Below are 13,203 nucleotides of genomic sequence, written 5' to 3' on the forward strand. Positions count from 1 at the left end.
CCAACAATACAGCAACATCACATCTTCAAATACAACTCTCACTCTCACATTGCACACATGCCCTGGACTGTTGTCACATTCAGCACACATATGTATGGATGTGGCATGGAACACAAACACTACTCCCATTAAATAGCCTTGCAATGGACACACACATCACCCACATTGCAATGCAATGGAAGGACAATGGGATGCACAATAGACAGAGAGACAAATATACAAAGCTCGCTATGCGAACCATACCCATACAAAAGGGATGGGGGCATCAGGATCACTCAGGGAAAGAGGCTGCACTAGGACACATTACCCTTTGCACACTCCTCTTGAACAACATGTGCACAGGAATGAGCCCTACACATATCTCAGGGACAAACATTACTAGCCCAAAGGACATGCCTGTCGGCACAATGTGGAAGTGCAAGTCAACAAAGCACATACAGCTCCAACTGCATGGGACATACATCTACATGAAGTAGCTGCAAGGTTCACACAACTAAATGGACACATGCACAGTCAAATGCATATAAGGGTAGCACAATTGAACCCACTCCATGTCTGCACAATCAAATCTCAAGCTGCCACACATTAGATTAATCCATAATCCATATCAGGGGGACAGGTCTAACACCATACATGCTCACATGCCCAAGATGGAATACTTACCATACCGAACAGTACACAATGCTATGACACCATTGCATTTACAGGTAATTAGTTATAAGGGGATTCCCTGTACTAATGAGTGTAGCTCAGACAGGGAATAAACCAATGTAGGAAAAACTACAATGAGAGCTACTCAACTGCGCATGAAGATACTATGATCTTCACAGACAACAATAAAGTTGAGGATAATATTGACTAAATATAACAAGCTGATTGTATACACATGATATCGGACTGCTATGTTCTTGTTATTAATTACAGATAAAATAGTCCCATTATGTGGTTTTATAAACGTTTTTTATTTTTATTATTGTCATTAAATACTGATATAATCATACAAAGTTTATTTTTAGTTATGTACATCATTTTAAAAAAAAAGGAAGACAAAAATACCTGGATCAGACATACCACACACATACTCTAGACACAGTGAATAAAAGATGAAATCTTATAGACTAGTGAAACATAACATATATACAGTTGATCCTGATATCACAGTGAGGCTAAAACAATGTTTAGTGATAACAATACATTAACATACATACTTCTAATACATTATTGATAATCTAATACATAAGAACAAAGGATAGTGCTAACGTGGTTCTATCTGAATGGTACCGTAGGGACCGAAAGGCCTACGCGCGTTTCGGTGTTTCGTGATGTAATAAGTCACCTTCTTCAGGGCCGTTCCCAGTGGTACTGTTCAATAATGATATAGTCTTAGCAGCCAAATCTTCTGATACAATCAATTTTGGATTTCTAATATGTTCCTTGATAGTGTAGTCATGGATTCTAATAAAGAAAATTATATGGTAATTTGTATGAATGATAGTGCTAGCATATTAGGAGTCACCTGTCTATATTTTTAAATATATATTGATCAGAGGTGACATTTTATCATCCCAAGATAAGTATCCAAAAAGTCCGAATGTGCTTTACATGGTGGAATTAGTAGTAGAGTATGGAATATAAAGTGCTGCATGCTGCAGACATTTAGTTAGAAGACATGAATTGGCAAAAGTTTTAGTGGGTGATAATAGTACATCATGGGCATTGCTTACAAAGCCAGTGATTAGTGAATCATTGCTATATAGTGCCTTCCTTTATGTTACCAGCATTACACCCACATACCCATACAGTCAACATATACCCTTGTCATGGGGGACGCTAGCACTGCCCACAAAATCAGATACTACAATTAACAGCATGTAGGCAGACATGACAAGTTACTCAGGAACAACATAAAGATAGAAAACGAATTGCAGGACAAATGTGTCTAAAAAAAACAACTGTTTGGCTTTATTAATATCCAGACTTGAAAAATCCAAGGCCATTGGCCAATCCATTTTGAAATGCACATCACCGTTCTGTCCCTTGACTCCTAACTGCAAGGGAACCTCCACAGGAAGGTGTCTCAAGTGGGCAGGCAGATACCTCAGGGATCATCTTTGGGGGGGGCAGATTTGGGATGGGTGAGTTTGGCAGGGTTAGACTGCTTCTTAGGAGGGATGGGCTTCTTCTTGGGGAGAGGGGTATGGGTGCTTGCAGGGGGAAGGTGTGATGGGGAGAACTTGGAGATGGAAGGGATGGGTTAGGATATGGGTTGGGCCTCTTGGATTTGGGATGGGGATGGAGGAAAGAGGGGAAAGCTCAATGTCAAACATTTTTTTTTACTTAGGAACACGGAGACAGTCAGCAGAAGGGGTGGGGATTTGGAGGTCGCAACAGTGGTTGTCTGCTGTGTCGGTGTGGATGTTTTGGGTGTGTGCATGTGGAAGGTATTCTCGTGTTTGGACGGTGCCTATTGCGTGGGTGAGTGTGGGCATTTGTGTGTCTTGGGGGCTCGGAGGTGGAGGTTGCTGGGTGATGTGGGAGTAGTGTATGGCGGTGTTTGTTGGGGTGGTGTCTGCGGGTATACTGCTAGCGGTACATGTCTGTGTGTCTGTTGGGGTGGTGTCTGAAAGTATGGTGGATGTGGTGGATGTCTATGTGTCTGTTTGGGTGGTGTCTGCAGGTATGGTGATTGTGGAGGATGTCTATAGGAGTGGTGCCTGCAGGTATGCTGGGTGTGGTGGATGTGTTACTGACTGTTGTGTTGGTGCCTGTGGTGTGGGTATGCTTGATGTTGTGTGTGTTATGTTGGGGGTGTCAGGTGAAGTTGTGACTGATGTTGTGTGTGTGGGTGTCTGTTGTTTGCTTGCATGCCCGTGTGTTTTGTGGTGCTTGTGTCGATGTGTACTGCTCTTGTGTGTTGAGGTGGGTGCGTGCAGATCAGTTTGTGTGGTTGGGGTAGGTAGGGGAATGGTAGATTTGGATTGGGAAGAGGCAGGAGGAGGGGGGAAGGAATTTGGGGGTGACTGGCTGCCGCCAGTGTGGAGGCCAGAGTCTGAAAAGATCTGTGTAGGCCAGACATTGCACCATGAATGCCTTTCAGGAATGCATTTGTCTGCTGCAGTTGGCAGGCATGGCAAACTGAGGTGGGAGCCTTAGGGAGGGTGGTGACAGAACAGGGGTGGCCGACAAAGATGGTACAGGGGTACGCTCTGATGAGTCTGCCACTACTAGGGAATGTCCACTGGAGGAAGAATCCTATGATGAAGTTGATGTTGTTCCGAACTCCCCTCACCCTTTGGGCCACTGGTCCCTCTTTGTCAGTGGTTTCTTGGCCCGAGATCCCATGGGCAGATGCATCCACACTCAGCTGTGCCCTGTCTCTTTCACTTCCCTGACTTGATGCTGCAAATACAAAGAGATACAGGGTCATCACATGTCCATGATCCCACTTGAACAGCAGCGCTAATTAGCAAACATTATCATGATGTCAAGTAGACCTCAGCAACAAACTCCACCTAAGTGGCCCCTACATGTGCCATATCATATGCATACCATCTCAATTGTCAACAGTTGCCCACAGGAAAATAAGGATCTCAGACAACTACAACTGCGTGGATGAAGTTGTTCAATCACAGTAACCATTGAATTAGTAGGAGACCACATTACCCTCAATGCTTTGCCCCATAGTACATACCTCAGTTACCTGTTGTCACACAATAGTAGGCCAATGCCAACTGCATTCCCACAGATCCCACACAAGGTCATGCACTCATCTATTTGTCACATACATAATGACCTAACAAGAAATTATTCTCCAAAATCCTGCTACGTTGCTGACAAAAGAACAATAGCCTGGAGAAGGTGACATGGAAATACTCATGTCACACTGGAAGCAGTTCCACAAAGCACACATCACCAAGTGATATTTGTCCCAATGGAGTCATAGAAATAGTACGAATGTTGCTCAGATAGGCCACACATTTGGCATGGAAATGGACACTGTAGATATCATGTGCAATACGTCAGGGAGTGATGTCTCTCAACTCCACAACACAGTAAATCAGCAAGCCTCAGGCAAATTACAAACAATGTCTGGCCCACCTTACAATGACACCCTCCGAGTGCATCAGTAGACACCATTAGTCCCTTGGAACTTGGAGAGACCCAGAGATTTTCAAGTACATGTTGAAGGCCCTCCACATGTTGCCCAATTGTCTCCATAATGGTCATGCAAACCCAGATGTCTGTGGATGAATGATTGAACCCAAACACATGTGATTTCAACATAACTGCAGATCAACAGCAGCTTACAAATGCTTTGCTAAAGAGAATGAGGCACCTGCTAACATGTAGGCACAAAGAATGTTGGCAACAGTGATGGCACATAAATCATGTCAATGACCATTCCCCGCTTACCAAGGGAAAGTACTGATCTTTAGCTGACCCAGAGAACAATGTGTGTTCTGTCACGTGTCACATCTTTACATTACAGAATGTAGTGAGGCACCAGCACTCGTCAAATGCTGAAGACAACTAGCCTCTGGGTGGCAGATGCCAAAATACTCATTTGACCAGACACATGGCTGAGGACAGTGATCCATCACTTCCTTACCTTTGGCCTGTAACACTTAGGAATAGTGGTCTGTTGCATAGAATTTACATCAACTACAACAACAAACAGTACTTGATTGATCACTCTACACAGCCATATGTTGTCCCTGGAGAGCAAGTTGTCTGTGGATTGTACACAGTTGTGTCCTAGGTCAGTCAGACTGTTAGAAATGGGGTCTCTAGTTGGCAATTAGTTTACACCCTGTCCAAGTAGGGACCCTCACACTAGTCAGGGTTAGGGAGTCAAACACCTAAGATAACCCCTGCTCATCTCCTTAGTTGCTTGACACAAGCAGTAAAGCTTATCTCAGAGGTAATGTGTAAAGCATTTGCAAAAACACATACAGTAACACAGTGAAAACACCACAAAAGAACACCACACCAGTAAAGATATCACATTTTTAGAGTAAAAAGACTCTTAATCCATAAGAATCAATGGCTGCATTGTTTCAGCACAAAGTACCTAGTATGTATCAAAAATAAAGCCAAGGAGGAGAGGGTACATCAGAAAAGCAAGCAATGCGTTCATTCCTTACTCGCAAGTGAGGCTGTGCGTTGATTCATTCTCCACTAGGTAAGCGATGCGGTGATTCTTTCCTCACAGGAAAGAGAAGCGTTGATTTCCAGACAGGCAGTCTCGTCTCCATGTGATGGTGTTGAAGAGTTGACATCCAGGGACGATGCATGGAAAATTCTGATGCACTGTACGAAGGGTCCAAGTTGAGAACAGGTGCTGCATCAATTCTCCAGCCGGGAGGCAGGCGCTGCGTTGAATATTCAGCCACAGGCGGTGCGTAAATTTTTCTGACTCACACACAGCGGTACGCAAGTCATTCACCCTTCAGATTAGCTAAACACTATTCTTGTATGACCTGTGTGTGACTGTAAATGTGTTTCATCATTGCAGGCCACAATGCCTTTTCCACAACACTGGCATATATGTGTGTCATTAGACAAAAGAAGAACCCCTGGGTGCAACCCCTATAAATTGGTTAACACTCAAAACACACACCCATTCAATAATACACTTGTCTTTGATAAAGGAAATTAAAAAAAAGGACGTTTAATGAAAAAATCCCACAGATATAATATTGCCAATCCTAATGGGATAGTTTCAGCAAGAGGGTCCAGCATTGTAACAAGCGTCAATGCGTTTCGGTGGTTTACTCATGTATATCAGACCACCTTCATCAGGACAATGTGATACTCTCCCCTTCAAGTTTATGTGATTATTCTAACCGGTCCAGTTTATCAATTATTTCAACTCCAAGGAGGTTTCCTTTTCACAGTCTTTTCAGCTGTCATTCAGCTATACCCTTATCCGTCTAGGGTTTGTTCAACATCCATTATTCCCCAAATCGGATGTTCATCGGTTTATTTTCCGACTCCGGTCCAACTCTGCTTATATCGGATGGCGGTTCCCTCCTCTGTGTCCAATCTACAATAAAATACTGCTGGACCCTCTTGCTGAAACTATCCCATTAAGATTGGCAATATTATATCTGTGGGACAGGATAAAATCACTTTGTGGACAGCAAATAACAATAGACAAGGGGATTGTCTGTGTTTTGTCTCCCATGTCGTGTATTTTTATTGTGTATATATTTTTATTGTGTCTAACTAGATATTTCTAAAGAGGTTTCTATTGTGATATGTAATTATTATAGAAATGTATTTTATGGGATTTTTTCATTAAACTTCCTTTTTTTGAATTTCCTTTATCAAAGACAAGTGTATTATTGAATGGGTGTGTGTTTTGAGTGTTAACCAATCTATACGGGTTGCCCCTAGGGGTTCTTCTTTTGTCTACTGGAAACGGTACCCTGTCCCCTTGGGGCATAGAAATAGTGGGGTCCTCTCTCAAATTATTTGAAATATATGTGTGTCATACCACCGGATGCACAGGCATTGGAGGATAAAGGTCTTTGATTAGGGACTGTGGTACTGCCATTTGTCTGTATCTTGAATTATGTAATGTTGGATTACTTTGGTGTGGTATGTGATAAGGCTCAGGCTGCTGACATCAACCATTTTAATGTTTGCCTATTCTACAGGAAAATGTCTGACAAAAATCCCTTCCTTCCGTGGTCTGGGGGCTGTACCTTGGAATATGTACTTTGAATAAGTATGAGTCACACATCCTTGTGTCAAAAAGGTACAGAAATATGGACAGCCTATGTTCTGTACACTGGATTAAAATGTTTGGTGTGATGTATGTGTTTGTGTGTAATGGTTATAATCCTGAGCAGGACACTGTGTACTTGTAACATATCCCCCCCTTGCAGAAATAAGTTATGTCTCCATCTTCATTTTCACATGGTCTTATATCTCTACATAGCAAAATTTTGAAATTGAGCAAGCAGACAATGAGCTTGTAATGAGTGAATTTATTACAATGTTGATGCAGTAAATACAATTTGGAAACAAAAGGAGAGTAAAATAATGGTGATGGTCATGGTGAAAGATGTCATTAGAGTAGATGCCACACCATTGGGAGTCCAAAGTCTAGAGTACTCCTCCGATTAGAACTTGTAGGTGGTTCAGGATCAGTTAACAGAGTGAATGTGTGGCACACAAAGGAGTCAATTTAGGAAGAGGTCACTTGCTGGCGTGTCCTGCATCCGTGCCTCCTGGTTTCTTTGCTGGATGTCCCCACTTGTGTGGTGGGGGGGGATTTGCTGCTACAGAGGCAGGGGTGTCTGGGGCGGGTTCTTCCACTTGCAGGGCCTCCCTTCCAGTGCCTGGCATCAATGTAGAAGTGCCTTGTGATAATAAGTCAAAGGAAGGGGCAGATTGGTTTAGATAAGCTCTGCTCAGGACTGCGAATGTCCCTCATCAACCCTGTTATGGAGGACATGTTGTTATTGTGGGCCTCCATTTATTTTTGCATGTCTCTATGCATGTTCCTCTGTAGCTGCTTCCCAGAGTTTGATCAGGACCTGGCCTTAGGACTCCTGATAGACACCCAAGACATGGCGGATGGTTTCCTGGCCAGGAGCAGCCCCAATGACCTCACCCCGCTGGCCAACATCATCCCTCCCATGCTCCCTACCCCCACGGCCCTGTACCCTTGCCACAGTGTCCCTCTACCACTGTTTCCTGGACCCTTATTGTTTAAAGTGTTGTACTGCAACTCAGGATCCAGGACTGGGGGGCGCAATATGGTAGATTCTGTGCTTGGTACACAGGCTGGGGGTGAATGGTTGCCTATGATGTTGAGGCAACCAGGCTGGGAGATGTTGATGTGGCCACAGGGAGACTCACTGTTGGTGTCTGGCCAGGTTGCCCAGGTGGGCCAGAACCGTCACCCAGGAGTGTCTTCTGAGGGCTTCATCCAAGGGGTTAGTGGCAATCTCTTCTATGGCCTCTGAGTGCCCAGTAGCAGCTCAAGCTGTTGATGCGAAAGATACAATGGTAGTGGTTGTAATGTGACATCTACCTCCAACAATTTATTGTTGCATTAAGCATAGACCTTGTACAAAGTTAATTTGCAGTTATTCCTATTGTGGCAAGTTCCCATTGTACTGGTTGTACTGGCCTGGCATTTGTGAAGAATGCCAATTCTATCTAACTCAAGCAGCTGCAGAAATGTCCAGATCATTAGCACTTGGGAGGATGGTCTGAGAATGCCATCTTGTCACCAGTGCAGGGAACATAGTGGCTAGGCAAGATATGTTTTTGGCCATTTTGAGGCTTAGTTGAGTGGGCTGCAGGCAATCCCAGGTCTTTGTTTTATATGTGACTGGATTCATCATGTGGTCAGTGCATTCTGAATGTGTCTGCTGCCAATACCTTTCTGGTTATGCATCTTGAGGCCTTTGAGATCATTGTTTGCACACTGGGTAAGCTGCCCTTCCTGTCCTCAATAGTTTCTTCTTGGCTTAGCAGGTCAAGTTGGAGCTAGGTGGCCAGACACATCTCAGAGTTGAGCATGATCTGTATCTTGGTCACCCCCAGATGAGTAAACTTCAATTGAGAGTTAGCAGGCAAGGATATTTAGAGAAGTGACCACTGGTCTGGTGTTTTGAGTTATTAGAACAGCGCCTCCTAGGAGTTGCAGTCAGGTCATTCTGCATAATACACACACTTGACAAATGTCAACTTCAATTGAAAGTTCATAAATAGATAGAGGTGGGCAAGTGAACATTTTCACAGGTCACTTCCTCTACTTCCTAGCCCCGTACAAATGTTATCCTCCCAGATGAGTAAACTTAATTTGAGAGTTAAGACACAGGGGTATTTGGACATGAAATCATTGGCCTCCTGTCATTAGCAGTCATGTCACTCCCTCTACTTCATACACTTGATAATTGTCATCCCCCCAGGCACACTTTATTTGTGAGTCACCAAACAGGAGTCTTTGCAGTTGAGGTCACTGGATTGGTGAGTGATGTAATAGTGATGGATCCTCCTGGCCTTAGCAGTCATGTCAGTCCCTCTACTACACACACTATACAAATGGTATCCTCCCAGCTGAGTTAACTTACATTCAGAGCTGCCAAACAGGGGCCTTTCGACAAATGAACACTGTTCTGTTGTTTTGAGTTGCTGAAACCGTCCCTCGTGTGAGTTGCAGTCTGGTTATTCCATCTAGTTAACACAATATTCTAATGTTATCCCATAAGGTGAGTATACTTCATTTGGGAGTTGACACACTGGTAATGTGGGCAAGTGGCCACTGTGATAGTGTTTGGAGTTACAGATAATGGGCCTGCTGGGAGTTGGAGTCATGTCAGTCCCTGTACTACACACACTATACAAATATTATCCCCCCAGGTGAGTACACTTCATATGTGAGCTACCAAACAGGAATCTTTAGAGAAGAGGATACTGGACTGGTGGTTGGAGTGACAGTAACAGAGCCTCCTGGGAGTTACAGTCATGTAACTCCCTATACTGCATACCCTGTGCAATTTGAATCCTCCCAGAGTTGAGAGTTAGGTTGAGTTCAGTTGAATTGAGAGTTAAGACACAGGGATCCTTGGACAAGAGTACACTGGGCTGGTGTTTGGAGTTAGAGATACAAAGCCTGTTGGGAGTTGCAGTTATGGCACTCCCTACTAGTTCCCAAACACTTGACAAATGTTATACTCCCAGGTAAGTGAAAAACATTGGAGGGATTACAAACAGGTGTATTTGGGCAAGTGAATGATGTGTTGATGTTTGGAGCTACAGACACAAAGCCTGCTGGGAGTTGCAGTTATGTAACCCCTTGTACTACACACACTATACAAATGTTATCCTCCCAGTTGAGTCCATTTTAATTGAGAGTTACCAAACAATGGTATTTAGACAGGAGAACACTGGGCTGGTGGTTGGTTTTACAGACACAGGTCCTTCCTGGCCTTACTAGTCATGTCACACCCTCTACTTCCCACATCTGACAAATGATATCCTAGCTGAGTAAACCCACATTGTGAGCAGACACACAGAGGTTTTTGGGCAAGTTAAAACTGTTCTGGTGTTTGCAGTTGCTGAAACAATGTCTTCTGTGAGTTGCAGTCAGGTCACTCTCTCTACTATACACCCTTGAACAATGTTCTCCCCCCAAGCGAGTACACTTCAATTGATAGATCACTAACAGATGTATTGTAGCACGTGACCACTGTGATAGTCTTTGGAGTTACAGGAATAATGCCTCCTGGGAGTTACAGTCAGTTCACTCTCTCTACTTCCCACACCTGACAAATGGTATCCTTCCAGGTGAGCTAAATGTGTTTGTGATTTGCCAAACAGGGGTATGTGGACAAGTGACCACTTGTCTGGTGTTTGGAGTTGTAGAACAGTACCTGCTGGGAGTTGTAATCATGCCAGTCCCTGTACTACCCACACTATACAAATGTAATTTCCCCCAGTGAGTACACTTCCATTGTGAGTTGCCAAATAGAGGGCTTTGGACAGATGAACACTGGGCTGGTGAGTGGAGTGACCGAAAAAGTAGCAGAAGGTGAGCTGTGGGCATGCATGACACAGCATTTTGGTGAAAATTTTACTGTTGTGACTTACCAGACTCCACTCCCGCGTCAAGCCGTCAGGATGTAAGATGGCTAGGATCTTCTCCTCCCAGGGAAAGAGATGTAATGGGGATCTGGGAGGGCCCCCACCAGTCTTCAGGCCTGCAGCTGGTGCCTGTAGACCAGGGAACGGACGTTGCCTCTGAAGTTGTTTTATCTCTTCCTAATGTCCTCCTTTGTACGCAGAGTGGTGCCTACAGCATTCACTCAGTCGACAGTCTTGTCCCACATTTCCATTTTCCTACTGAGAGGAGTGTGCTCCAAACAATTGTGGCTCTACTCTTATGATTTCATCCACCATGACTCTTAATTCATCCTCAGAAACACAAGGTATTTGAATGTTGCATGGTGCAACAAAAAAAAAGAGGGTGACAGTGATATACTTAAGAGGGGAAGTGCAAATGGGTGTGAATGGACAAAATTGTGTGCAGGGTGTTCAGTGGGATGGTGAGACTAATCTGTGTAATAATCGATATGTGCAGGTCTTGGTTTTTTGGCTCCGAGTGGGAATGCAAAGGATTGTGGTGTGTGAAGGGGTGTGTTTTATAGTGTCCTTTGAAGATGCGTCAGTGTGACAATGGGTGTCTGCTGTGTTGCTTTCAAATTCATCTAATGTACTGTTGTACATTACTTTGGTGACTGTATACCGCTGTGGTACGGACCGCCATTGGCTGTCCACCATGGGGGACCATCATGGTGACTGTGTGCTTGTAATAAGGTCAGTGGTTGGTCATGGTGCGGACGGCGCTGGAGGTCAGACTGCCTATTTCCAGGCCCTCGCACCACAGGCGGTCTGCCTTTTTTGGTTAGAAGTTGGCAGTCCTGCCTGTATAACTTGTATTAGGGAATGGTCTTGTTAGGACCGCCAACATGGTGGTCTGGAGGTCCCACCGCCAAACTTGTAATGAGGCCCACAGTGGCTTTGAGGTGATGCAGTATGAGGAGCACAATAATTTTCCTGCAAATACTGGTACCAACCCATTACATGAAAACATATTTTTTGATTACCATGAAGCCATAAATGGCTTGGTATGTAGACCAGGAGTGAAAAAGATTTCATATTTAATGTTTTGAGGTTGAAATGACAAACAGTTTTCAAGATAAAATGAAAATTATAGGATGAATATTGGCTCTCCTGGCCTCTCGTAGTAAGTTAGTTGCTGTATAACGTACTTAGATTAGTGGTCAGGTGGAGCAAAACAAGAAAACAGTCAAAGAAGCTATACAAATAAGGTTGTCCACAACATCAGCTATTCAAAAGCTATTCAGAAATTGCCAGCAGTGCACATGTACACTTAGGATGAAGAAGTGACAGGATGTTTTTTTTTTTTTTCAGTGGCCATCAACCAACAAAAGCAAACCATGTTATCTAACTCAGACAGAGGATACAGTTGGGATCAAGGATACCATTGAGACATTTCAGACCAAGAATGCCCATCAATACAATAGCAGGAAATGTGACAGGAAGAGAAAATATTGATATGTGTAATGTGGCTGCCTATGGTGTCAAAGAGATGGCAAAGGTGATAATTTTGGAGCGTAGTCAGGAATGGAACACCTCTAATGTGGTTCTCTAGGAGCAAAATGGAAAATGGACATATAAGAGCTGGCAAGAGAGAAAGATTGGAGAGAATCACAAATGGCAGTGGAGAGATAAAGGACATGAATAGTACCCAGCGTGTACATGTAAATAAAGATGATATGCCTGTCATGGTAGATTATCCTTTAGAGTGGAATGGAAAAGGTAAGGATGTGGGCAAGAGTTGAAGATGGTACCTGAGTATTTGGCAAGTTATACAGTGCATAATTTAAGTTTCATGTTTGTTATGCTTCAGCACTAGAGCTTATTTCCTTTCTTCTGCTGCATGTCTCATTCCTTTGATGGCTTTTGTGATGGTACTGGTTTGTTCTGTGTAAGGTAAAATATATCCTAGTCAGTTGTATTTTGGATAGGTAAGACCGGTAAGGAGAATGCTGTAATACTTCCTGTAATGAGGGGAAGGCTTATTGTAGGCCACCGGTGAGTGGGACTGTGCAGGCTATTTCCAAGTTACTTTTCACTACATGTTATATACATAGGATTATGCTTTCTCATCATGTCTCTCTTTCACTGAACAGTAGTGCTCCTTAGTCCCTTCTTTTTGCTGTGATCTACCTCCTCTTCTAGACATGGTGTAATTCTCTTTAGGAGTGAGTGTAAACAACATTTGCCTATCTCAGCAGCCATGTTTTACTACTTTGGGTAACTTACCTCTCCAGATCTACCCATCTTTGAGCCTCAGATGTGCTGTGCCATGGTCCCATAGAATCACAAAAGTTGAAAACAGGTTTGCTCAGTGTTACAGCAGGCAGGCTTAACTTAAAAGTCAATGTGTAGTGCAGTAACTCATACAGTAACACAGTGAAAAACACCACAATCATACACCATTCAGGTTTAGGAAAATAGATAATATTTATCTGAATAAAATAAGGTAAACAGGATGACAATTCAATATACACAGGCAAAGGTATGAATTGTTAAAGATCAAATGCCACTAACGCTCTTAGAAACAGAATAGCTCCAACTGGGGCTATCACGGAG

The sequence above is a fragment of the Pleurodeles waltl genome, chromosome 11, assembly GCF_031143425.1.
Source record: "Pleurodeles waltl isolate 20211129_DDA chromosome 11, aPleWal1.hap1.20221129, whole genome shotgun sequence".
NCBI lineage: Eukaryota > Metazoa > Chordata > Amphibia > Caudata > Salamandridae > Pleurodeles > Pleurodeles waltl.